Source organism: Chiloscyllium plagiosum, unplaced genomic scaffold (assembly GCF_037043375.1).
Source record: "Chiloscyllium plagiosum isolate Xiang-an unplaced genomic scaffold, Cpla_swu_hap1 HiC_scaffold_18, whole genome shotgun sequence".
Lineage (NCBI taxonomy): Eukaryota > Metazoa > Chordata > Chondrichthyes > Orectolobiformes > Hemiscylliidae > Chiloscyllium > Chiloscyllium plagiosum.
Genome location: NW_028270156.1, coordinates 21336804 through 21364625, shown reverse-complemented (window position 1 = coordinate 21364625; position 27822 = coordinate 21336804). Strand labels below are relative to the sequence as shown.

At 41.8% G+C, this 27822-nt stretch overlaps 1 long non-coding RNA gene across 1 annotated transcript; it reads right to left on the bottom strand.

Annotated features, from left to right (window-relative positions):
• Window positions 1-27822, bottom strand: LOC148146860 (uncharacterized). Its single transcript, XR_015760084.1, has 3 exons — window positions 27778-27822; window positions 21654-21716; window positions 1-42 (listed from the first exon to the last, which is right to left on the bottom strand). It is a non-coding gene; the product is annotated as an uncharacterized LOC148146860 (long non-coding RNA).

The following is a 27822-nucleotide window of genomic DNA, read 5'->3' as shown; positions in this document are numbered from 1 at the left end:
GAGTCAGGTTCTTCTTCTGTTGAAGCCTGCAGTACATGGAAACTGTGGAAGTCATAAATTAAAAATTTATAATTTAAATGGTAATGTAATTGAATAGACATTGAGTATTACTGAACAATAGATACATTCCGTTGAAGCTTTTCATCTTGTACTCATCAGCACAATTCAGCAAGAATACATTCAAGGAGAAAACTAACAGGTATTCTACATGAGAGAAGAGTGTTGATAGTCTGGCTCGTGAACTCTGATTAATAGAATGTACTAATTAGTGCTGATAGACAGCTAAGAAGCAGGTTTTAATATTTTAAACTGATCAGATTGATTCAGACTGCTCTGAATAATGAATCAATGGCTGTTACCTATTTTGTTCAGTTGAAATAAGCACATTCAGTCTTAAAAGATTTGTAACTTCCAGTGCACGCATGTATACCATGCTGTTAAACTGACTAAGACTTCGAAACTGTTGTCAATGTAACTTCTCACACATTCAGGATTATCCAGCAAAATTGCACTCTGCAGGCAGAACCCCATCTAACAGGAGATATTGTGTTAATTTGGCAACCGTGAGTTAGTTGAATATGATCATTAGCTTGCTTGTTGCAAACAGCCAAAGGGACGTGCTGTTTGATGCAATTTACCAGACTGTAAGATGCACAGCATCCATATCTGGCATCACACTAGCACTGAAATTCAGATCCCACATCACTCATTTGTCTGATAGGCAAAATGTCTTTTTAACTTGACAGGAACATCTGTTAGTGGCAAACACTACTCATGTTGCGATAGTACTGCACTAGGGTGAAACACACTGTTTCACATGTGGTTCAAGCATTTGAAATACCTTACCTCAAGTTTACATGGTGAGAAAATGGTTTGGATTCGATTAGCAAGTTTTCAATAAGGCCAAGTTTATAGCTATGGAAATGTGGGGATCCCAATGTAGATAGACTTGTGGTAGCTAGTTGCAGAGAGCCCTTGTTGGTTTCTTAAACAGCACATTGAGGAAAGGGAGTTTATTTGACTGCTCCATTCAAATATGAACTCGAATGAAGGATGGAGTCTAGGTGGACATGCAGCTATGGATTTAAATTTAGCAAATGCATCAACATATCAGAAAAAAAAATTGGAGGTTAGCTGTAATTCCAACAAAGACATATTTCATATGGAATCCAGCAAAAATATTTGTGACAATGACTTGACAACATCATCAACTTGCATAATTCTAAGTTACAAAGGGCATATTGACTCGGCAGATGTGCAATGATTGCTGATTGATGTGAAAGATTGTTTTATGTAAAGTGAATGGAATGCAAGGTAGGAGATTGATAATGATTGATTATAATTGCCATTTTTTTCTAATCTAACAACCTAATTGAATATTTCAGCAATATGTGCATCCCTCTCAAGCCAGAGAGTAAGGTTAGTATCTAGCCTGGTGGTTGCTGCCCACGTTTATATTCCTGTTCATCCTCCTTTTCTTCCTCTTCTTCAAAGTATTCATCACGGTCTGATGAATACCTTGATCATTTCTACCTCTAATCCTCTTTGCCATGTGCTGAAGTACAAATGACACATGAGATGTCTTCAGTGCAATGGAGAGAACAAGAGGCAAAACAATTGAGGGCACAGGTGACTTTTACAGTTTTAGACAACGTGTACCCACCAGATCCAATAGGATGGAACCCCTCTCAAAGGACATTATAGATGCTGGCAACCACCTGCCAAGGACTACTAGATAAAGAAAGCTGAACCTTTGCCCTCTGCCCTTTCACATTGGTGATGACACCTTTAATATTTGTCATCCTATCATAAAACAGAATTGTGCTGTGTGGCTTCAACTTACATCTTTTCTTACAGTACACATTTTTTTAGATTACTTACAGTGTGGAAACTAGTCCACACCAACCCTCCGAAGAGCAACCCACCCAGACCCATTCGCCTACATTTACCCCTTCACCTAACACTACAGAGAATTTAGCACAGCCAATTCACATAACCTGCACATGTTTGGATTGTGGGAGGAAACCGGAGCACCCGAAGGAAACCCACGCAGACACAGGGAGAATGTGCAAACTCCACACAGACAGTTGCCTGAGGTGGGAATTGAACCCGGGTCTCTGGCGTCATGAGGCAGCAATGCTAACTACTGTGCCTGTGCCACGCAATTCTCTATGATAGCAGAATAGTTTTTGCCAGAGAGTATGCTTGTCTTCCTTGTTTGGATCCATTGAAGTTGCCTGTTTCAAAACCTTGAAAATTCTCACAAAGCTCTGTCCTCCCAAGAAACTCTGAGAGAGGGATCTGACAAAGCAACTAGAAGCACTGAGTCTTTATGGGCATAGCAGAATCTGAGTATTAACCAACCTCATGTAGTGTCACTTATTTGCACCTCTTTCTCACTGGTGACTAACAAACCCCAGAAATGTATGCTGGAGATCTTAAATTCATATTCCTCACTGATTCAATTCAGAAACATCTTCATACCATCTGCTAGCAATGTTAACATCTGTGCTAATTACTGGACACCAGAATGTTAATCCTGCTTCCAACAGGCAGCAAATGGTGTACCTGTCAAATCTGGAGATCTGGACGTAAATTGGCCCACACTTGAAATCTCTGCATTTTTACTGCTCACCAGTGTGCAGTTCGGTCTGTCTCTACATGTAGCAAAACCCGGACAACATTCATATTGAGGTTAATAAATGGCAAGTAAAATTTGTCCCACACAAGTGCTTTGCAATGTTCATTTCCAACTAAAGTGAATCTATTTCCCCTTGACATTCAAAGGCATTACCACCACGATCAACATACTGGATGTTAGCATTGATCAAAAACTAGGCATATGAATACTGTTGTTGTAAGGGAAGGTCAGACATTGGGAATTCTGCAGCAAGTAACTCATCAAGGAATAAGAGCGGAGTGATTCAGGACTAAGACGAGGAAGAATTTCCTCACTTAGAGTGTTGTGAACCTGTGGAATTCTCTCCCATAGAAAACTGTTAGGGCTAGTTCATTAGTTATATTCAAGAGGGAGCTGGGCATGACTCTTGTGGCTAAAGAGTTCAAGGGATATGGAGATAAAGTGGGATTTGGATACTAAACTTGCATGATCTGTCATGATCATATGGAATGGTGGTGCAGGCTCGAGGGGCCGAATGGTCTACTCCTGCACCTGTTTTCTATGTTTCTTTCTCCTTACTTTGCAAAGCCTGCCCACCAGTGACAAGGGCTCAATTCAAGATTGAGGTTGTGATGAATGGTCTCCATTTGTCTGAATAAGTCCAGCTCCAACAACAATCAAGAAGTTCAACACAATCCAAAGCAAAGCATTGCATTTTATCAGTATCCCATAGACGGCAGCTGCATTAATTCCCATCACTAGTGATACATAGTTGTAGCTGCATGCACCATCTTAAAGATGCACTGTGGCAACTGACTACGTTTCTTCCTACAGATCTTTCAAACTCATGATCTCTGCATCCTCAAATTTCAAGGGCAGCAGTTACATGGGAATGCCACATCTGCATGTTTTCCTCTAAGTAACATACTATCCTGATGTGAAACTATATTGCTGTTCATTCACTTGTGCTGGGTTTACATCCTGGATATCCCTCCCTATTGGAACCATGGGTGTACCTGCATCAGATGGACTGCATATGTTCTACAAGGCAGTTCACCATCACCTACTGAAGGTTGAAGTATAAATATTGACCCAGCCAGCAATACCAATGTCTGGAGCAAGAATTAAGCAAAACTATTTTATTGAAAAAGTTCTATGCAAAAAATTGCATATTTGCATGAGCAAAATTTGAACATAAAAAAAGTCATAGCAAGACAATGTTTTTGTGGAAAAATATCAAAAATTGGGATTGATTAGAATGGAACTGCAGTTTGTGTCTGTAGTATTTCTCCTGTAAATTTCAGCACAAAGGAATATTCCTGAATTTATAATCTCCCTCTACTAACCACGGTCTTATTGCATTGTAACTTACGTTCAGGAATGTTGCTTCATTTCGCAAAGAGTCCATGTGACTTGACTAATTTATTAATAATGTTTTGTGATTTTTGTGATCGGTAAATTTGGCAAAAGAGAGAAGATTCAGAAAGAAAACTTGAAAACCAGGATAAATTATCTGATCTCAAAAACACACCAGAAAGACGACATCTCGAAAGGGGTTAAGTGATAAAGTTGGAGCATCAATTAAGTGCTGAATGATTGCATTTATAAATAACTTAAAAGGAACAAGTATTCAGCCAAATGCGACACATTTTGTGAATAGGTCATCCTTACATTCATTATTGAATTATCGCACCATTAACTAAAATCCATAAAACCTTACTGACATCTCATCAATGGACAAATCTTAAAAGCAAGTGGTTTTATTTGTAGATGACATACACGACAGAATGTAATGAAAATCATGAGAATTACATGCAAATTAGATTGTCATTAGGAATTACAAATCTCAGTTGGCCAATAAGTTGTAGAACAAAATGTCTCAAAGGTCAAGGTTACACATTTTTAAAAATATAATTAAAATTATGTGGGGAATTCATCAAAACATCCAACTCACTCATAAAGTGACATGATTTTCTATTTATTGACATAGTTTTCAGACTTTCACAACATTTTGATCATCCTAAATGATCAGTCATACAAGCATTAAGAACATTTAATAGTAGGCTGACATGTTTAGCACTCCTGGTATCTTAGCTTTTGTTTCTCTTGTCTCTTCTGAAGGGCCATTGAATTTGGTAATAGCTTCTTGCTGGAAAATTTCATCTCTTTGATCTCTCCCTATATTACGTTTTATCTCATTTGGTTCAAACATGAACTTCTCTGTCATAAGAACAGAAAATGCTGGAGAAACTCAGCAGTTCTGGCAGCAGCTGTGGAGAAAGAAACAATGTTTCAAATCCAATGATTCTTCTTCGAAACAGATGCTCTTCCAGTGTTTTGGTTCCAAAGTATATTCATTGGTTACAAACATTACCTCTCCAAATGTTCTGTTTTGTTTCAAATTTCCAGAATCCACAGTATTTTGCTTCCAGTTAACTTCCCTCTACATTGATTTTCCTCTTATTCATCTTTGGGTCTGTTCAATAATTGCTGCAACAAAAAGCTGGAGATCTGAAAGTGAAATAGGTAAAAAGACATGCCAAGCTCATGAGCAGCAATGAGGGACAAAAAAAATGGTGTTCACTCCACCCAGACTGAGTAACTCACAGTGTTTGCTGAGCTGGTTCAGAAATGTTACACGGTTATCAGTTTTCTGCCCAGTCTGCTTACTACTTGATGTATCAACAATGTTTATCGCCAACTTTAGCAATAAACAAAACACAAAGTAAAGACAATTTACATTTGCAGGATAGTCACTGTCTAATTCTATTGGCACTGTTATTTCCTCATTGGTACAAAGAAAGGTTTCACTCTTCCTGTTTTGCTCAGTTCAGATTATGAAGGAACAATGATCTACCTTCTTGTAAAGAAAGAAGGTAAAAGAACTTTTTTATCAGTGGAAGTCAGCAAATGTGTCAGCAGTAGTGTCAGCTACCTTGTGGTACGTTCAGTTCAGATTGTGATTGCTTAAGAAAATGTCTAATCTGCAGTTTTTTGAAATATTTTGTTTACTTTAATGGCACCCTTCAACTTTTTTCATAATAATATCTTGTTTTCTTTTTGAACACTACACACTAAATGGTGTTGCTTTGTTTTTAAAAAGAAAAACGTAATCACATTGACAATTTTTCACGAATTAAAGACTATAATGCTGTTTCAATCGCTGGAAATTATTTCCAGATGATATATTGTCAGACCAGAAAATTTGTTTTATCTCATTATTCCTCTTTTCTTTTTCACCTGTCTCTTATTTCTATTAAATTACTCATCAGGTAAACAATTAAAAATGATGTAAGGCACTCATGAAATATTTTATTTTGCTATTCAACTGTAAATCCACTTTGTATTATTTTCAAGGAGCAATATTGCAACTAATATTGATTGGAAAACAATATACTGCCAGCAGTTGTATTCAATTCATACAAAACATTCCACATGATTATAAATGCAGCCAGGATGTGGAAGCAATGTGTGGAGTGTGACATTCTTGCCACAGGGAGTAATGTTTATCTTCAATATGTTTCTCCCACCAGTTACAGAAAGCTCTCAGTTATTCTTTTCTAGGATTCTCAATTCCTGATTATCAGTTTGGTTCGTGCTGATACATGGATATCATATTAGCATGGATAGCTAATTGGTTAGCCAACAGGAAGGAGAGTGTAAGGATGCAAGCAATAATTTTGTGGTGAACCCTCAAAAATATTGTAATAGGTTCATTAAACATTATCATAAAATCCAGTTGACTCTGCCTGATTACATTACAATTTTCAATGTATTCTGCTGCAACCTCCTTAGTAATGGATTCAACCAATTTCCCTACAAGAAATGTTTAACTAACTGGCATATTGATCCTTGCTTCTTCCTTCGTTCTTGAGCGTAAGTGTTACATTTGCTGTTTTCCAAGTTCTGCAGGGATCCTTCCAGAACTATGGAATTTTTTGGAAGATTGTAACCAATGCTGCTACTATCTCTTCTCAAAACCAGGGATTCAGGTCATTGGTTCTGGAGACTTGTCAGACTTCAAGTTGAATTGTTTTTCCAGTACATTTTCCCTGGTGACGGTAATTATTTTAAACTTCTTTTTACCTTTCATCTTTTTGATTTTCAGAACTTTGTAAGAGTTTTAAAGCTTTTACAATGAAGAAAACACAGAATACATGTTCAAAGCCTCAAGTGCTTCCTTGTTTACTTTTTACCAATTTCCCCAAGCTATTCAAGGGTGGCATGCTGGCTCAGTAATTAGCACTGCATCACAGTGCCAGGGACCCAGGTTCGATTCCAGCCTTGGGTGACTGTCTGTGTGGAGTTTGCATGTTGTCCCTGTGTCTGCATGGGTTTCCTTTGGGTGCTCTAGTTTCCTCCCTTGTCCAAAGGTTAGGTGGATTGGCTCTGCTAAATTGCCCTGTAGAGTCCCAGGGATGTGTAGGCTAGGCACATCTGCATGGGAGACATTGGGTTAGATTGGGTGCAATGCTCTTTGGAAGGTCAGAATGGCCTGATTCCACACTGTAGCAATTGTATCATTTGCTAAAGAATGAATACTAACTTCAGTTATTCTTTTCCCATTAAGTAAATTGTGGAAATTCTTGTCATTTAAAAAAAAAATTATTAGCACGCTTTTTCCATGCTCTATCTTTATTAGTCCTTACTTGCTGGTCAAAAAATCTGTACAGTCTTCAGACCAAGAACCAACATCCACAGAATTGTATAGTGTTCCTTTCAAACTGATATATCCTTAACTTTCTTGTTTAGCTATATACCTAGAGATAATTTAGATGAGTCAATAAAAATTTATCAGACGGGATACAATATAGGAACATGTGAACTTGTCCAGTAGGCAGGAGAGATAGAAAAACAACACCTCATTAAATGGAATGAGAATCCAGAATCCTTGGTGACAGAGTGATCAAAATATCTGGATGAATGTCAGAAAGTTAATTTGCAAGTACAGTAGGTGATTAGGAAGACACATGGAATTTTGACATTTATAAAAGTAATGAGGTTTTGCTTTAGCTGCATAGAGCCTGAGTGAAATCACAGCTAGTTTACTTCATATAGTTTAGTTCATCACTTAAGAAATAATTTAATCACTTTAAAAGTGCTTCAGAGTGTAGTGCTTGTAATGAGGTCAACCAGGTAGACTTCACAAACCTTGACTCGGTCTTTTCTTCCCTGGTCCGGTCCCTGCCCAGATTAATCCGCAATTCCTCATTTTACACCAGTTTCTGAATTTCCAGTTTGCGAGCTCCAGCTGCCTCCTCTTTACCATGGATGTGCAATCCCTTTACATGTCCATCCCCCACCAGGATGGTCTCAGGGCTCTTCGCGTCTTTCTTGAGCAAAGGCCTGAACCGTCCCCATCCACCATCACCCTCTCAGCTTTGCCGAGCTCATCCTCACCCTCAACAACTTCTCTTTTAACTCCTCTCGTTTTCTTCAGGTCAGAGAGGTGGCCATGTTTATCCAAATGGGCCCCAGTTATGCCTGTCTCTTCATGAGGTATATGGAACATTCCACATTAAAAAGATCATCAGGCGTCATTTCTGCCACTTCCAGCAAGATGTCACCATCAGATACATGTTCTCCTCTCCTCCCTTCTCTGCCTTCTACAGGGACCATTCCCTCCAGGCCACTCATGTCCACTCTTCCTTCACTCTCAACACCTCTTAACAGCCCCATGGCACCTACCCCTGCAATCACTGAAGGTGTAACACCTGTCCATTTACCACCTCCCTCCTCAGTATCCAAGGGCCAAAATGTACCTTCCAGATGAAGCAGCACTTTACCTGCACTTTACACAATCTAGTCTACTGCATTCGCTACTCGCAATGTGGTGTCCTCTACATTGGGGAAACAAAGCTTGGTCTGGGTGAATACGTCACAGACCACCTACGTTCTGCCTGCAAAAATGACCCTGACCTTCCAGTTTCCTGCCGTTTTAACACACCACCCTGCACCCTGGCCAACATCTCTGTCTCAGACTTGTTGCAGTGTTCCAGTGAAGCTCAGTGCAAGCTGGAAGAACAGCGCCTCATTTTCCACTGGGGATCCTACAGCCTTCTGTATTCAATATCAAGTTCAATAATGTTAGGGCCTGATCTCTCCCATGTCCTAGCCTCCAGCCCCACACACCAGGCCTTGTTATCACAGTCTGCCAACACATATTACCCATTATTAGCCACTAGCAGTCTGCATTAATTGCTATTCACTCTCCTAGCCAGATCATTACCCACTCTTTTGTCTGTCCAACTGTTCTTCTCTCTCTTTTGGCTCTATTCCCTCCTATTGTTTAGTCCTTACCTTCCTCCCCCCGATTCTATATTGTGCATATAAAGTGACATTTTCCTAGCTGCCATGAGTTCTGAGGAAGGGTCACCGGACCTGAAACATTAACCCTGATTTTTCTTCACAGATGCTGTCAGATCTACTGAGCTTTTCCAGTAACTTCTGTTTTTGTTCATAGAATATGAGTTCCCTGATTGGGATTGTAAATCTGGTCAGAGGTTCCTGGAGTTGGACCAGTGTCAAAGACTTGCCACGTGGAAATAAAGAGTGACTTGGTGACGAGGAGACAGGCCTCTGTGGAGTCATTTCACTAAGAAGGTTTAGTCAAGTGATTATGATGATACATGTGGACATACAAATTATAAGCAAGATTAGACTCAACAATCACTCAAATGTTCTGCCATTCAATAAGGATATAGCTGACCTAATTTTGGCTTCAACTGTACTTTTCCACCTATGCCAGATAAATGTTGAGCCCCATATTTATCAAGAATCTATCTGCCTTTGCCTTAAAACTATTCAGTGACTACTGCCTCCATCACTGTTTGGGGAATTGCAATCCAATAATTTCATGACTCTTTGCCAGAAATATTTTCTCCATCTTAAATAGAAGACCTCTTATGTTTAAACTAATTCTTCTGGTTCTAATCTCTCTCACAAGTAAAAATATGCATTCAGCATCCAGAAGTCCTGGGGTTAAGGGATTATCTTCAATCCCAAATGGAGAATTCATGAGAGCTGGTGCTTGTCCTGTTTCCAGGTGTCTTATCTTATCCTAATCCCCCTTTTAACTGTTGACAGTTTCTGTTGAACATCTTCATAATTGTCTTTGGATCCTACATCATACAATAGTGCAGCATAATAGTAGGCCATTCAACCCATCAAGTATGTGTCAGAGAAAGTGAAATCCCATCAGTCCTATCCTCTCCTCCACTTCTTATTTTTTCCCAGTTTTATTTTTCTCCTGGCATTTATTTAATATCCTTCTGAATAGATTTTGAATCTGTCTCCACCACAATATCAGGGATGGAGAGTGTTCCAGACCCCAGTTATTCTTCATGCAAACATTTTTTTCTCATGTTGCTCTTGGCTCTCGTTTCAGACAACTTCTGAATTTAAATCTGGCCGTCTGTTTAACCAACTTTCACCCATTAGAAATCGTTCATATTTATTCTATCTAAAACCTTCATGATTTTCATCAAATTTCCCCAGGTCTCTTGAATGTATGGGGAGTGATCTCAGCTTCTCTAAACCTTTATCCTCACATTTTGTTTCGCAGCAGAGAGCGGCGGGAGCTGGGCGGAAGTTCAGGCGGAGCGCAAAGCCGGTCGGGAAGGTAAGTGATTGCTATTAGAGTGGGTGTGATCTAAACCCCAGGTCCTACAAAGTAGGGTCTCCCTCCCTCTCTCCCTCCTCCTCTAACCTAAATTAAGAGTCCACAGACTTGCCACAAAAAGAGGATCTAAGGAAGTTTGGATCGAAGAGTGAGGCTTCAGCTCAGGAGTCTTTGACAAGGAGGTTGAGTGAAGTGATTATGCCACAGTTGAAGAGAGTGAAGACATGACTGCCCAGCTGGTTCAGTGTGCTACGTGCTTGATATGGGAGGTCAACGACTCTGGTGTGTCTGACTCGTATAAGTGTGGAAAGTGTGTGCACATTCAGCTATTGACCAAGCATATTGCGGATGAAAGAACTCGAGGACCTTAGGCTCATCTGAGAGAACGAGATCTTTCTGGACAAGACCTTCAGCGAGGTTATTACACCAATCATGCCAGAAGAGAGCAGACAATGAGGAAGGCAGAGAGGAGACAGGTGCAAGAGACCCCGCGAGAAGTACCTGTCAGGAACAAGTTGAAGCTTTTGGAAACAGTAGAGACTGATGACACTGCCAGTTCGCAAGGCGGCCAGGTCTGTCAATCAAAAGTTGGCACAGAGGCAGAGCGGAAGAGTCGGACATCGCACAAAGCCGTGGTATTAGGGGACTCCATCGTGAGAGGAACTGACCGGGGTTTTTGTGGTAGCAGACGGTACTGAAGGATGGTGTGTTGCCTTCTTGGTGCCAGGGTGAAAGACATCGCGGACAGAGTGCAGGAAATCCTCAAGGATGAGGGTGAAGAGCCAGAGGTGGTGGTACATGTCGGCACAAATGATGTCGGGAAGAAGAGGAGGAACATACTACAGCGGGACTTCGGAGAACTAGGAAGAAGGCTGAAAAGCAGGACGTCCAAGGTGGTTATCTCCGGTTTGCTTCCAGTTCCTCGGGCTGGTGTGGCCAGAAACAGAGAGATCCTGGACTTGAACGTGTGGTTGGGGAACTAGTGCAGGAAGCAAGGATTTAAGTTCTTGGATCACTGGGGTATATTTTGTGGTAAGCATAAATTCTACAAGAGAGACGGTTTGCACCTTAATAGGTTAGGGACCAGCATTCTGGCAGACAGGTTTTCTACTGCAACACCGCTACATTTAAACTAAGTAGCGGGGGGAGGGGACAAATTGGATGTTTTAAAAGGAAATTGAAGGGAGCGTTAGAACAAGAGAAGTCAAGAAAGACAACTGTATCAATAAGGCAGAAAACTCGGAAAGGGATCATGCTGTAAAGTTGAGTGAAATAGCGGTTGATGGGAATGGTGAGAGCAGTAACAAATTAAAAATACTTTACATGAATGCACGAAGCATTAGACATAAGATAGATGAGCTTGAGGCTCTTTTAGAAATTGGCAGATATGATATTGTGGGGATAACTGAGACGTGGCTTCAAGTGGACAGGGCCTGGGAAATGAATATTCAAGGCTACACATGTTATCGTAAGGAGAGACAGACGGGCAGAGGGGGTGCGGTGGCCATGTTGGTAAGGGATGATATTCAGTCCCTTGCGCGGGGGGACCTAGAGTCAGGGGATGTAGAGTCAGTGTGGATAAACGTGCGAAATACTAAGGGTAAAAAGACCCTCTTGGAAGTCATCTACAGGCCCCCAAACAGTAGTCTGGATGTCGGATGTAAGTTGAATCAGGAGCTGAAATTGACCTGTCGCAAAGATGTTACTACAGTTGTTATGAGGGATTTTAACATGCAGGTAGACTGGGAGAATCAGGATGGTATTGGACCTCAAGAAAGAGACTTTGTGGAGTGCCTCAGAGATGGATTCTTAGAGCAGCTGGTGCTGGAGCCGACCAGAGAGAAGGCAATTGTGGATCTGGTATTGTGTAACGAACCAGAATTGGTCAGAGAACTCGAAGTGAAGGAGCCATTGGGAAGTAGCGACCATAATACATTAAGCTTCAATCTGCAATTTGAGAGGGAGAGGGTACAGTCGGAAGTGACAGTACTTCTTTGAATAAAGGGAACTATGAGGCTATGAGGGAGGAGCTGGCCAAAGTTCAATGGTGCAATACCTTAGCAGGGATGACTGTGGAGGAACAATGGCGGATATTTCTGTGTATAATGCAGAAGTTGCAGGATCAGTTCATTCCAAAAAGGAAGAAAGATCCCAGGAGGAGGCATGGGCGGCCGTGGCTGACGAGGGAAATTAAGAAACATATAAAGTTAAAAGAGAAAAAGTATAACATAGCAAAATAAGTGGGAAAACGGAGGACTGGGAAGCTTTTAAAGAACAACAGAGGATTACTAAGAAGGAAATACACAGAGAAAAAATGAGGTACGAAGGTAAACTGGCCAATAATATAAAGGAGGATAGTAAAAGCTTTCTTAAGTATGTGCAAGGCAAAAAAATGGTTAGGACTAAAATTGGGCCCTTGAAGACAGAAACAGGGGAATATATTACGGGGAACAAAGAAATGGCAGAAGAATTAAATGGGTACTTCAGATCTGTGTTCACTGGGGAAGACACAAGCAATCTCCCTGAGGTAACAGTGGCTGAAGGACCTGAACTTAAGGGAATTTATATTTGCCAGGATTTGGTGTTGGAGAGACTGCTGGGTCTGAAGGTTGATAAGTCTCTGGGGCCTGATGGTCTACATCCCAGGGTACTGAAGGAGGTGGCTCGAGAAATCGTGGATGCGTTGGTGATTATTTTCCAGAGTTCGATAGATTTGGGGTCGGTTCCTGAGGATTGGAGGGTGGCTAATGTTATACCACCTTTTAAGAAAGGTGGGAGAGAGAAAGCAGGAAATTATAGACCAGTTAGGCTGACCTCAGTGGTGGGAAAGATGCTGGAGTCTATTATAAAGGATGAAATTACGGCATATCTGAATAGTAGTAACAGGATAGGACAGAGTCAGCATGGATTTATGAAGGGGAAGTCATGCTTGATTAACCTTCTGGAATTTTTTGAGGATGTAACTCTGAAGATGGACGAGGGAGATCCAGTAGATGTAGTATACCTGGACTTTCAGAAAGCTTTTGATAAAGTCCCACACAGGAGGTTAGTGAGTAAAATTAGGGTGCATGGTATTGGGGGCAAAGTACTAGATTGGATTGAAAATTGGTTGGCTGATAGGAAACAAAGGGTAGTGATAAACTGCTCCATTTCGGAATGGCAGGCAGTGACCAGTGGGGTACCGCAGGGATCCTTGCTCGGACAGTAGCTTTTTATAATATATGTTAATGATATAGAAGATGGTATCAGCAATAACATTAGCAAATTTGCTGATGATACAAAGCTGGGTGGCAGGGTGAAATGTGATGAGGATGTTAGGAGATTACAGGGTGACCTGGACAAGTTAGGTGAGTGGGCAGATGCATGGCAGATGCAGTTTAATGTGGATAAATGTATGGTTATCCACTTTGGTGGCAAGGACAGGAAGGCAAATTACTACCTCAATGGAATCAATTTAGGTAAAGGGGCAGTACAGAGAGATCTGGGTGTTCTTGTACACCAGTCAATGAAGGCAAGCATGCAGGTACAGCAGGTAGTGAAGAAGGCTAATAGCATGCTGGCCTTCATAACAAGAGGAATTGAGTATAGAAGCAAAGAGGTGCTTCTGCAGCTATACAAGGCCCTCGTGAGACCACATCTGGAGTACTGTGTGCAGTTCTGGTCTCCAAATTTGAGGAAAGACATTCTGGCTATTGAGGGAGTGCAGCATAGGTTCACGAGGTCAATTCCTGGAATGGCGGGATTACCTTACACTGAAAGACTGAAGCGACTGGGCTTGTATACCCTTGAGTTTAGAAGACTGAGAGGGGATCTGATTGAGACATATAAGATTATGAAAGGATTGGACACTCTGGCAGCAGGAAACATGTTTCCGCTAATGGGTGAGTGCCGAACCAGAGGACACAGCTTAAAAATATGGGGTAGACCATTTAGGACAGATGAGGAGAAACTTCTTCACCCAGAGAGTGGTGGCTGTGTGGAATGCTCTGCCCCAGAGGGCAGTGGAGGCCCAGTCTCTGGATTCATTTAAGAAAGAGTTGGATAGAGCTCTCAAAGATAGTGGAATCAAGGGTTATGGAGATAAGGCAGGAAGAGGATACTGATTAGGAATGATCAGCCATGATCATATTGAATGGCGGTGCAGGCTCGAAGGGCTGATTGGCCTACTCCTGCACCTATTGTCTATTAATTCTCTGATAATGCTGCTCCTTTAACAAGGTGAGGTTGTCCTTGTTTGTTTTTCAAGAGACCGTAAGGACTCCGAAATGTTTGGGTTTGATCTACGAGAGAATGCCTTCAAGTTTTTTTAAAATACACTTGTGCAATGAAATGGGAGTGACCAGTTCTCCCAGCTCAACTTCACTCTGGTTTGGTTTGGTTTGGTTTCAGCCATCTGGCTGCTCAAGAAAGCAGGTAATTAGTTTCAGGCTACTGGTTCAAAGAACAACTACATGGAAGACAGTGTTCCATGCTGAGTCCCTCTGCCATCTCTCCCTCTCTCTTGTACGACCCTGTGTTCAATTTTACCTTTTTTGCCAATGGGTGTTTATGGGGATTGTTCCATGAATTTGGAACAACGTCATTAAATTGGGATAATCTGTTGGGTTTTCAGATAGGACAAGCTATTCTATATTCTGTTCTCTTGGACCAACTGCATCCCTCTTGGAATATCCACATTACCCCTGCTCAAAACCATTATCAAAGATAGGGTCCGGGCTACTTGCTTGAAATGTTTTGATGGGTCTGGCCTGGTCCACAACAATTCTAATAAATTCTCCCCAATGCATTCTTGTTCTTGTGACTAGATTTTCCAATTCAGCAAACAATGTTTTGCACTGGTTCAGCAAACAGAAATGTTTTTGAATTCTCTGCCTCTGTTTATAAAGGCCATCAAAAGCACAGGTTTTTAATAAGACACACATTGCAGCTGCAGTTTTGTCAGACAATTGCACACAACTTGGTTGTTCACAGTATACAGACAGCTCAAATTCTTTGAACTTTCCCTATGTCAAAATTATTATTTTGAGCGTTCTTAAGATTTTCTCTGAGCCCACTTCTTCTTGTTCAGGAGCTGCTGTTTCTTTTTCATTAGCTCATTTATTCGGTAAAGTAGTCAATTAGTAACAATACCTTTTGTATATAAGTTCACAAAAATAGTATCCGGACTTAGGTAGTGAGAATTGGCATAATTCATCAATGTCCTTACCAAGCCACAACATACAAGGAAATCATTCATTTACTGGATACCATAATTTTAGAATTGGTGCAAGATTTCAGTGTAAGATAGCAACAAAAGATTTGTTCACAATAACTGACAGATACTTCTGCACACAAGAAAAAAGGCATCACCTTAGACTGATGAGATCACAACTGCAGAGTTTCTATCATATATACACAAAGCAGAGACATTTTACCTGGACAGTTCCTGCTCCTTTTTTATTGCATTTCAGATCTAAATCTCACATTTAAATTTAACAATTGACAAACGTGTTCCATACAGGCTGTGGAAGGGTTAATGTTGGAGACATGCGTTGCACACCCTCCCCATCAAATGATGTCATTCCATCTTGATGGGAGAATTATAAGCCTTGCTCCTAGTCTTCTTCAATCAGTTGTATCTTTGATATTGTAAACTCAGATCTTCTATATTTTTCTCCTGGCTTGAATGAATGTCCTTTTACTGTTGTTGCCTTAAGGTATTTAAGGAACAGTCTCACAAGTCATCATCATGTCGAATGTCTTATGGAACCAGCTAATATTTCGGGTAGAATACTGCCTTCAAACATTGAATGATAGTATCACACTGTGCACAAGAGGCCCTTCAGCTCATGGAGTCTGCACCAACAAAATAGTCTTTCTCAGTTCAAGGCTTTAATGAGGTTAAGAGCTCAGTGTCTCTGATAGAAACAAACTATGTGTCAGTGAGCAGATTGTTGTGAAGCAAGTGCTGCTTGATGGTACTGATGATCAACCCTTCCATTACTTTATTAATGATCAAGAGTTAACTGATGGGGCAATTGTTGGCCAGGTGGAATTTTTTTATGTAAAGAACATACAAAAACAATTTTCCATATTGATTTCTATCGTTGTCGCTGTATTGGAATAGCAAGTTCTGGAGCACAAAGTGTAAGTACTATTGCTGGACTGTTGGTGGGCCCCATAGACTTTGCAGTTTTCAGCCATTTCTTGATATCATGTGGAATGATTCAAATTAACTGAAAACTGGCATCTGTGATGCTGGGGAGCTCTAGAGGAGGACAAGATGGATCATACACTCTGTCTGTTCGACAGGGACCAATCAAGGCCAAGATCAGAAATAAGAGAAACAATCACCAAAGTTAAAAGCCTGCCAATCTTTCAAGTTCAAAGAAAATGTGTTCTGGAAAAGCTGTGAAACCTCCAGACTGCCTGAAATTGTGATTTAAGAGACTCAAGGATAAATGAAGAACAAAGAATAAAGGAAAGAAAGTGGTAAATGTAAAATAGTAATACATCTAATTGGATAAATTATAGGAAGAGAAAATGCTGAGGGAGGTGTTGTATAAGATCTGAAGGCATAAGATTTTAATATTTAATCAAATCATAGGCCCAGGTATAGAAACAAACTGGACAGCATTGTATCCCACCCAGTAGCTGTTAGTGGAACAACATATACATGAACATTGTAAATTAAAACGGTATCAACTACATTTTCCCATATTATGGGCAATGAATAAATGCAGGCTTAAATTAGAATTTCCAAGAAATTTATTACCTCAGTGATTTTCTAGCTTTTTGTTAGTTCAATGGCCTTTTGAAGATAGCTTTAACATGGTTCTCCTACCTTCTATACCACAATGTAATCTTTCCTACAGCCTCACATTGCAGCCTTCACCTTATTCCTCAACACTTGCAGTCTTCTGCATTACCCCCACCCACCCTATGGCTCTCCTTCTCCCATATCCCCCATTCCAGGAATCAGGAAGTATCCCACAAAATTTCTGTGACTGTCTTCTGTAAACTCCCAATGCCTAAATTTGGCAATTCCCTGAAGGCTCAGTGTTAGCAATCCCAAAGGCCTGGTATCCACTCCCCATTCCAATCCCTGAGGCCTGGGCTCCACATCCCCTGGTAATTCCCTGGGCTGTAGCCTGGCTCCTGTGAGAATTTCAGAGACCTAGGCCCAGCTCCAGGAAGTAATCACTGAAGCCTGAGCCTGGGTCCTGGCAGTAAACTCATGACTCACTCACTGCAGCCATTTTCCTTCTGACTTTCAGTGGACACCGTATTAGACTTGACAGGTCAATGGCCTGCTCCTGCTCTTAATGTTATGCCTTTATGTTCAATTAATTTGAAAGTCACATGGATGCATTTGCAATTATAGAGTCATACAATTGTATAGCACGGAAATAGACTTTTCAGTCCAACTTGTCGATACTGACCAGATATCCTAGATAAATCTAGTCCCATTTGCCAGCATTTGGCCCATATCCCTTTAAACCCTTCCTATTCACATACCCATCTAGATGCCTTTTAAAACTTGTAATTGTACCAGTCTCCACAATTTCCACTACCCTCTGAATGAAAAAGTTGCACCTTCAGTCCCTTTTAAATCTTTCCTCTCTCATCTTAAGCCGATGTTCTCTAGTTTAGGAAAATATCTTAGCTATTCACCCTGTCTACACCCCTCATGAATCTATAAACCTCTATAAGGTCCCCCTCAGCCTCCAATTGAGTGTTCCAATTTATCATCCAAGCTGCAATGGTAAAAAATGGCTCACAGAATCTTGTCTATAGTTGAAAGGATGAGTATTTATTCTAATCTATGTTCTTTTCCACACTTTGGAAACATCTTGTCACTGCTATGGTACTGAATTGAGTATGCCTCTTGTGGGCAGCACGGTGGCACAGTGGTTAGCACTGCTGCCTCACAGTGCCAGAGACCTGGGTTCAATTCCCACCTCAGGCATCTGACCTGTGTGGCACATTCTCCCCATGTCTGCGTGGGTTTCCTGCGGGTGCTCCGGTTTCCTCCCACAGTCCAAAAATGTGCAGGTTAGGTGAATTGGCCACGCTAAATTGCCCATAGTGTTAGGTGTAGGGGAATGGGTCTGGGTGGGTTGCACTTTGGTAGGTCGGTGTGGACTTGTTGGGCCGAAGGGCCTGTTTCCACACTGTAACTAATTTAATCTAATTACAATGGAGTCAGAATATTAGGGGTGTTTGCAGCAGCTGTGGTTTTGAGGGCTGTGGTTATGAGCATTCAAAGATTTCATATCCATTGAGATTGGAAGCACTAGTGCAAGGTTCAATAAGAAATTTACAGAAGGCACAAAGAGAATTATTATCAACTTCCAAAAATCTCAGATACATGTACCACTGCATTATTCACATACACCCAAGAGATTTGAGTAAACGGGTCTTTTGCATGGACCTGCTCCTCAATGAGTGGTAAGGGTGATACTGATTGACCTATCTTAGGAGCAGTGTAATCTATTAAGGGAAAAGCACGTATTGATGGTTCAGTGGGAAGCTGGTGTGCATCCAGTATGTAAAACACCCTTTGGAATAAGTGGCTCAGCAACACTCTAACTAATTACACAAACCCTCCCAGGAAATCCTAAACCGAATGCTGTTTGTAGTCAACGATGAACTGTTTTGAAAGAACTAAACACACCAAACGAAAGAAGACTGAGATGGTAGGGTGCTTTTGTTTCAAAGGCTTACCCTCTGTGAGTGTGTGTGAACTGGATCAATTAAATAAAAGTGTTTTACTGGTGAAGCACAGCATACCCTCAAGATACAAAATTCTAGCTCGTGTTTGGCAGATACTTCTATCAAAAGTATTTGCAGTGCTTACAGCTTTCATCACACCCACTGTGCCGGTTCTCTTTCAGTAGACTAGCATTTGATATTTCTCCAGCTCTTGGGAGGTTTCCAAAGAGTAGGTGTACAAAACTGGCACTGTTCTAGCATTCAGAAAGAACCAATTAATTCATGGCTGATACCTCCATTCTATCTGAATGAAGGGATAGAAACTGATATGATGATGGGTGAGAAGTAAGATCTCAAAGACCAAGTCCCATTTCTGACATGTTATATTAATGCTGGAAGATGTAAAAACACATCTCAACAGAGCCAGGCTGCAAGTGTGTGCAGATGTTCATAAACTTGAATAGGCACTAATCATGGACCAGATTGAGCCAAATGGCCTTTCCCTGTGCTGTAGGACAGTGACTCTGACTCTATGATCACCCATCATTCACCTGGCCATCCTGAGTTCAAGCTCATCAATACAAGATCAGTAAAATTCAACCTGCAAACTTGTTACTGTATTTGAATGCACAGGTGGAAAAATTGTATGAAAGTTCAGTAATAGCAGGGGAATTGATGGAGAAAGATACATCCTTCCTGAAAGATAGGCAGCTGGGGATTATTGTACTTACATGCTGGAAGACAATACATGCAGGACACAAAGAGATCTGAAAAAATAACAAACCAGCTCTGCAAATTACATGGTGGCATGACGTAAATAGATATTGTGAATAAATCATGCGGAATGATCCCAAATGTGCAGAGAACAAACCCAGTGAAATTGTGGAGGCCTTCTGTTCTGTTGCAGTGTTTATGGAAAAACGTGGAAACGATGTTTAAATTTGAAAGAATTTGTGTATCCATGGCTTATAAATCCCTCGCCGCTCATCTCTAAATAGTGTCACTATTGTAGATTGCTGGTTATATGTTGAACTTTGAATAAAAATCCTTCCAAAAATGGTGAGGTGGAGGGGAGGGGTCAACATAGACAACATCCAAGAAGCTTGATACCATCCAGGACAAAGCAGCCCACCTAATTGGCATTACATCCACAAACATTCAGTCAATTCCACCATTGACATTCAGCAGCAGCCGTGTGTATCATCTACAAGGTGCACCAGAGGAATTCACCAAATATCCTGAGACAGTACCTTCTAAAGTCACAACCTATTCCCTCTAGAAGGCAAGGACAGCAAATACATGGGCATGCCATTGCCTACAAGTTTCCCTCCAACCTAGTCAGCATCCTGACTAGGAAATATATCGTTCTTCCTTCATTGTTGTTGGCTATGTGAAGAAAGCGTTTGGTACTGTTGCCTTTATTGGTCAGTACACTGAGTATAGGAGTTAGGAGGTCCTGTTGCAGTTGTGCAGGACATTGGTTAGGGAACATTTGGATTATTACATTCAGTTCTAGTCTCTCTGCTACAGGGAAGATGCTGTTAAACTTGAAAAATTGCAGAAAGGATTTACAAGGATGTTGCTGGAGTTGAAGGGTTTGACGACGGGGAGAGGTTGAATGGGGGGGGGGCGGGAGGCTATGTTCTCTGGAATCTTGGATTTGAGCAGTGACCTGATAGAGATTTACAAAATCATGAGGGGCATGGATAAGGTAAACAGCCAATATCTTTCTCTCAGGGTGGTGGGAGTCCAAAACTAGAGGGTACAGGAGAAAGATTTAAAAGGGACTTTAGGGGCAACAATTTCACATAGAGGGTGGTGTGTGTACAAAATGAGTTGCCGGAAGAAGTGGTGGATGCTGGTACAATTACAATATTTAAAAGGCATCTGTACGGGTATATGAATAGGAAGGGTTTAGAGGCATATGGACCAAATGCTGACAAATAGAATGAGATTAATTTAGGATATCCAGACGGCATGGATGAGTTTTCTGAAGGGTCTGCTTCCATGCTGTACAACTCTATGACTCTATAACATCCTGGAATTCCCTCTGCAAGCCAATTGTGGGTCAACCTACAGCAGGTGGACTGCAGCAGTCCAAGAAGGCAGCTCATTACCACCTTCTCAAGGGCAACTAGCGATGGGTAATAAATACTGGCCAGCCAGTGACCCCATGTCCCATGAGTGAATGAAAAAAAGGACAGACAAAAGGGTGTAGCCCATTTACTGGGGTGAAATATTTAATATTTTTATGAGTACAGCCATGGGAAATGCAAGGTTACCTGAATAGGGTAGGGGCATGGGTTTGGGTGGGATGCTCTTTGGAGAGTCGGTGTGGACTTGTTGGGCTGAATGGCTTGTTTCCACACTGTGGGGATTCAATGATTTAAGTTAACAATAAAACAGAAATCTGGAAAACACATAAGTTCATGTATCTTATTCGAAATGTCTGTTCAGAATATTTTTAGTGCAGCGGGATTAGTCAGGGCACCCGATGTCGGTCTGCAAATGCACCTGAATTGGAAACAGCCCATGTTAGGTAAATGAGAAAAGGGATTGTCAGTGTAGTTTCTGTGGCAAAAGCACGGAACTGATGTTGAGGACAGCCAAGGCCAAGGTATCCTTACGGGGCGAAAAGAAGGACTTGTGCACCATCTTGTCCACAAGGACTTTACCTGGCCCACAAAACACACAAAAGACAAAATAAGTACAACTTACCTGAGCTATCTCTGAGCAGGATGCTGCACTCTGCTAAACAGGGAAGGTTAAATAAAAGCTTATCTGTAAGCAAACATACGGTGAATTGAGTTTAGGAGAGGAAAGAGTTGCAAGGAAATGGAAAAAGGTATGAATTACAAGTCAGCTGAATTCCTTGTTATCAAAACCACACACGTGGCTACATTTCGGATGCAATCCAATTTTAAAGGATAAATTTAATCTCATATTGCAACTACATCAGTGGCATTAGTGGGAAAACTTCACTTCTTGCAGACACTAGCACAACTGTCAATTGTTGTTCAAAGATGCAAACATTAAATAAATTCTCAAGGACATTATCTACCATTCCCAGCTTTTGCTTACAAAAGCGGGTAAAGAACACTCTTAGAGGCACTGTGGCTTGATTATTAATCTATACACTTTCAAGCAAAGGTAACATGCTCGATACAGATTTTATTATCCTCATTTAATTGATGATGTATAGCATGATGAAAATCTAATACTCATCAAATTGATTATAATTGAGTAATCCCGCCCACATGTAATAAAACTGGATCCCAAGTGATCCATATGTTTGACTCTGGGGTCCTCTCACACTGAGAAATAGCACACTTGCCTCTGAGACAGAAGCTTGCAATTTCAAGAACTATGCATGAGACTTTAACCTGTACTCTGTGCAAAAGTATCTATCTAGTACTGAAGGAGTCAGTAGGACAGGATAGTGGCATGTATAAACCCTTTTGTCTTTCCTCTTTGTTAGAATTGTCTCCTGTGCAGGAAAGGTCTTGGCTAGCCTTCCTACTCAGACTTCAGTTTAGACACTTAAGTAACAAATTAAGAACTTAAGGCCGTTAATTTACACTAGCTGAGCTTCAGCCAGCTGCAACAGGGCTGGGTGCTGTCTATTGTACCTGACAGGTAAACCTGTCTGGACACTTGTCAACTCTCTGGGGGAGGGGAAGGGGGTGGAGTGTGAGGGAGCTTGATTAAAGGTACTCAGTACCCAAGCAAAGGTTTGAACTTTGGAAAGGCTTATTATCCTCACCGCAGATCATTTGGGATACAACTGTGAGTCTAAGCCATGAATTTGCCCTTACCCTCTGACTATCATAAATTACTTATCTCAGTCCTGTGATAGCAGAGGTTTGTCCTTCTGGCAGCAACAATGACCTCCTCAATGGCATCGCTGCCAGGTTCTGATAGATCAGAAACTCTTGCTGGTTTGGACCTCTGCAGCATGTGGTCATGCTTCTGGGAAACCAGTGGATGACCTCAGCAGTGCCTGAGTGCCATGTGGTTTGCTGGGCCTTCTATAGAGAGACGGCACAGATCTCTCTCCAGCTCTCTAGCGTGCTGACAAGATCCTGTGTTAGGTAAAAACAATAACTGCAGATGCTGGAAACCAGATTCTGGATTAGTGGTGCTGGAAGAGCACAACAGTTCAAGGAGGAGATTTTATTCCTGATGAAGGGCTTTTGCCCGAAACATTGATTTTGCTGCTCCTTGAATGCTGCCTGAACTGCTGTGTTCTTCCACTAATCCCGAAGATCCTGTGTTGCACACTGTCTTGCAGATAAATGGTGCTTTTATTGAAAATCCAACACCAGTATTTTAGCATAGACACACTTGGCTATCCACACTGACGTATCCCTTAACTAGCAATACAAAAGCATAAAGAAGATTAGCTGGTCGTTTATCTCCAAACTTGTTTGACAGAGCAGCGAGGAGAGAAGGTAAAGTGAAGCGAGGGCTGCCGGGAAAGTAAGGGCTTAATTTATATTTGGGTAGTGGCTAAACCCAAGATACTACACGTATGGTATCTCTCTCCCACCCCCCTCCCCTAACTGGAAGAAAAAGAAAGTAAGATAAGGCTTCTTTTGTTCTTTATCTTTCTTTTTCATATATTTAAGTGCATTGTTTGGTTTTAGTTAGTTCATATAAAGTTAAGCTTACAATGGCAGGGGACCTCAGACCCATGGCATAAGCTTCTTGCTTGATGTGGGAGCTCAGGGACGTGGCTGACGTTCCTGACTCTTACGCTTGCAAGACGTGTATCCAGCTGTAGGTCTCGTTTGACCGCATGACGGCTCTGGAGATGCGGATGGACTCACTGTGGAGCATCTACGATGCTGAGGAGGTCGTGGATAGCACGTTTAGTGAACTGGTCACACCGCAGATTAGAATTACTGAGGGAAACAGTGAATGGGTGACCAAAAGGCAGAGAAAGAGTAGGAAGGCAGTGCAGGTATCCCCTGTGGTCATCTCCCTCCAAGACAGGTATACCGTTTTGGATACCATTGGGGGAGATGACTCACCAGGAGAGGGCAGCAGTTGCCAAGATCGTGGCACTGTGCAGGCACTACTGTTCAGAAGGGAGGGAAAAAGACTCGCAGGGCCATAGTCATAGGGAATTCTATTGTAAGGGGAGGAGATAGGCAGTTCTGTGGCTGAGAACGAGACTCCCGGATGGTATGTTGCCTTCCAGGTGCTCAGGTCAGGGATGTCACCAATCGGCTGCAGAGCATTCTAAAATGGGAGGGTGAACAGCCAATTGTCTTGTTGCATTTAGGTACCAACGATATAAGTAAAAAATGAAATGAGGTCCTGAACAAAGAATTCAGGGAGCGAGGAGAGAAGTTAAAGAGGAGGACCTCAAAGGTAGTGATCTCGGGCTTACTACCAGTGCCACGTGCTAGCCAGCGTAGAAATGAAAAAATAGGCAGGATGAACACATGGCTTGAGGGATAGTGTAGGAGGGAGGGTTCAGATTTGTTGGACATTGGAACTGGTTCTGGGGAAGGTGGGGCTATTACAAAATGGATGGTCTACATCTGAACCAGACTGGAACCAATGTCCTTGGGGGATCTTTGCTACTGCTGTTGGGGAGGTTTTAAACTAATGTGGCAGGGGACTGGGAACCAGAAGAGGAAACTAGTAGGCAGCGAGGTGAAAACTGGAGACTGTAAGAATCATGAAGGTAGCATTAATAAGGGGAAGAGTAGGCAGAGAGCAGATGAGTGCAAAAGAACTGATGGCCTGAAATACATCTAATTTAATGCAAGGCATATAGTGTGTAAGGCAGATTAACTTAGGGCTTGGACTGGTGCCTGGGAGTATGAAGTTATTGCAATCACAGAGATTTGGTTGAAGGAAGGGCATGATGATTGGCAACTAAATGTTCCAGGATATAGACGCTTCAGACAGGACAGGGAGAGAAGTAAAAGGTGGGGTGGAGTTGCATTGCTGATCAGGGATGATATCATGGCTGTGCTAAAGGAAGACACTATGGAGGGCTTGGGTAGTGAGGCATTATGGGTGGAGCTGAGAAATAAGAAGGGTGCAGTTACACAGTTGGGGCTGTATTACAGGCTTCCCAACAGTGAGCGTGAGGTAGAAGAACAAATAGGTAAACAGATTATGGAAAGATAGAGAGGCAATAAGGTAGTGGTGATGGTAGATTTTAATTTTCCCAACATTGACTGGGATACACTCACGTCAGAGGTCTGGATGGGGTAGAATTTGTATGAAGCGTTCAGGAGAGTTTTCTAGAGCAGTATGTCAATAGTCCGATGAAAGAAGGGGCCATATTGGACCTGGTACTGAGGAACGAGCCAGGACAAGTGGTAGAAGTTGTGGTAGGGGATTTCTTAAGGAACAGTGACCACAATTCTGTAAGTTTTATAATACTCATAGATAAAGATGAGAGTAAGGGAAGCGTACTAAACTGGGCCAAGGCCAATTATATGAAAATTAGGCAGGAGCTGGGAAATGTGAATTGGACAAAGCTATTTGAAGGGAAGTCCACATTTGATATGTGGGAGGCTTTCAAAGATAGGTTAAAGATAGTGCAGGATAGGCATGTCCTGTTGAAGGCAAAGGATAGTAAAGGCAAGATTCGTGAAACGTGGATGACAGGAGAAATTGTACGACTAGCCAAGAGGAAAAGGGAAGTGTACATGAGGTCTAGGCAGCTAAGAACAGAACAGGCCCTTGAGGAATATTGGAAAAATAGGACAAGTCTTAAACAAGGAATCAAGCCGGCTAAAAGGGGTCATGGAATAGCTTTAGCGAGTAGAATTAAGGAGAATCCCAAAACATTTTATTCTTATATAAGAAGCAAGCGCATAACTAGAGAAAGGATTGGTCAACTAAAGGATAATGAAGAAAGGCTGTGTGTCGAACCTGAGAGAATGGGTGAGATTCTGAATGAGTACTTTGCATCAGTATTCACTGAGGAGAGGAACATGATGAATCTTGAGATTAAAAATAGAAATTTGGTTAGTCTGAATCACATAACAAGAGAAGATATGTTGGGTAGACTAGAGGTTATTAAGGTGGACAAATCCCCAGGACCAGGTGGGATCTATCCCAGGTTGCTGAGGGAGGTGAGAGAGGAAATAGCTGGGGCCCTGACAGATATCTTTGTGGCATCCTTAAATACAGGTGATGCGCAGGAGGACTGGAAGGTTGCTCACATTGTCCCCCTGTACACGAAGGGTACTAGGGATATTCCGGGTAACTACAGACCAGTGAGCCTAACGCCTGTGGTGTGTAAGTTGCTGGGGAGGGTACTGAGGGATAGTATCTATTTATATTTAAAAAAGAATGGGCTTATCAGTGATAGGCAACATGTTTTTGTATGGGGGAGATCATGCCTTACCAACTTAATAGAGTTCTTTGAGGAAGTGACCAAGTTGATAGATGAAGGAAGGGCTGTTGATGTCATATACATGGACTTTAGTAAGGCATTTGATAAGGTTCCCCATGGTAGACTAATGGAGAAAGTGAAGTCACACGGTGTGCAGGGTGCTCTAGTTAGGTGGATAAAGGACTGGTTGAGCAACAGGAGACAGAGAGTAGTAGTTGAAGGGAGTTTCTCGAAATGGAGAAAGGTGATCAGAGGTGTTCCACAGGGGTCAGTGTTGGGGCCACTGTTGTTTGTGATGTACAACAATGATCTAGAAGAGGGCACTGTTGGTATGATCAGCAAGTTTGCAGATGACATGAAGATTGGTGGAGTAGCAGAAAGCATAAAGGACTGTCAGAGAATACAGGAGGCTATAGATAGACTGGAGAGTTGGGCGGAGAAGTGGCAGATGGAGTTCAATCCAGACAAATGTGAGGTGATGCATTTAGGCAAGTCTAATTCTAGAGCGAATTATACAATGAACGGAAGAACCTTGGGAAAAGTTGATGGGCAGAGAGATCTGGGAGTGTAGGTCCATTGTACCCTGAAGGTTGCTGCACAGGTGGATAGAGTGGTCAAGAAGACATATGGTATGCTTGCCTTCATTGGACAGGGTATTGAATATTATAGCTGGCAAGTCTGTTAAAATTATACAAGACATTAGTTCAACCGCATTTAGAATACTGTGTACAGTTCTGGTCGCCACATTACCAAAAGGATGTGGACGCTTTGGAGAGGGTGGAGAGAAGGTTTACGAGGATGTTGCCTGATATAGACGGTGCTAGCTTTGAAGAGAGATTGAGTAGGTTAGGTTTGTTTTCATTAGAAAAAAGGAGATTGAGGGGAGACCTGATTGAAGTTTACAAAATCATGAAGGGTATAGACAGGTTGGATAAAGACAAGCTTTTTCCCAGGGTGAAGGATGCAGTAACAAGAGGTCACGGTTTCAAGGTGAGAGGTGGGAAGTTTAAGGGGGATACACGTGGCAATTACTTCACACAGAGGGTGGTGGGCGTCTGGAACGCGTTGCCAGCAGAGGTGGTACAGGCAGGCACGGTCGATTCATTTAAGATGAGTCTGGACAGAAGCATGAGTAGGTTTGGAGCAGAGGGATACAGATACTTAGGAATTGGGCGCTAGGTTTAGACAGTAGATTTGGATCAGTTCAAGCTTAAAGGGCTGAAGGGCCTGTTTCTGGGCTGTAAAATTTCTTTGTTCTTTGTTCTTTGTCGTTGTTGTTTGTGGGTGTTTGCTGTGCATGCATTGCCTGATGCTGTTCCTTTCAGTACAACAGTGACTACACCTCAACAGTAATTTTTTTTCTCTCTGTGAAGACAGTTGGCCCAATTCAATCATGTAACAAAATTACAACATGAATGCAAACTCTTCTTTCCAACCTCTTTTGCAAGCATGCAGTCAGAGAGGACGAAAACTTACCATGCCTGAAACAAAGTCTGATTGCCTGTCCATGTTACACAATCA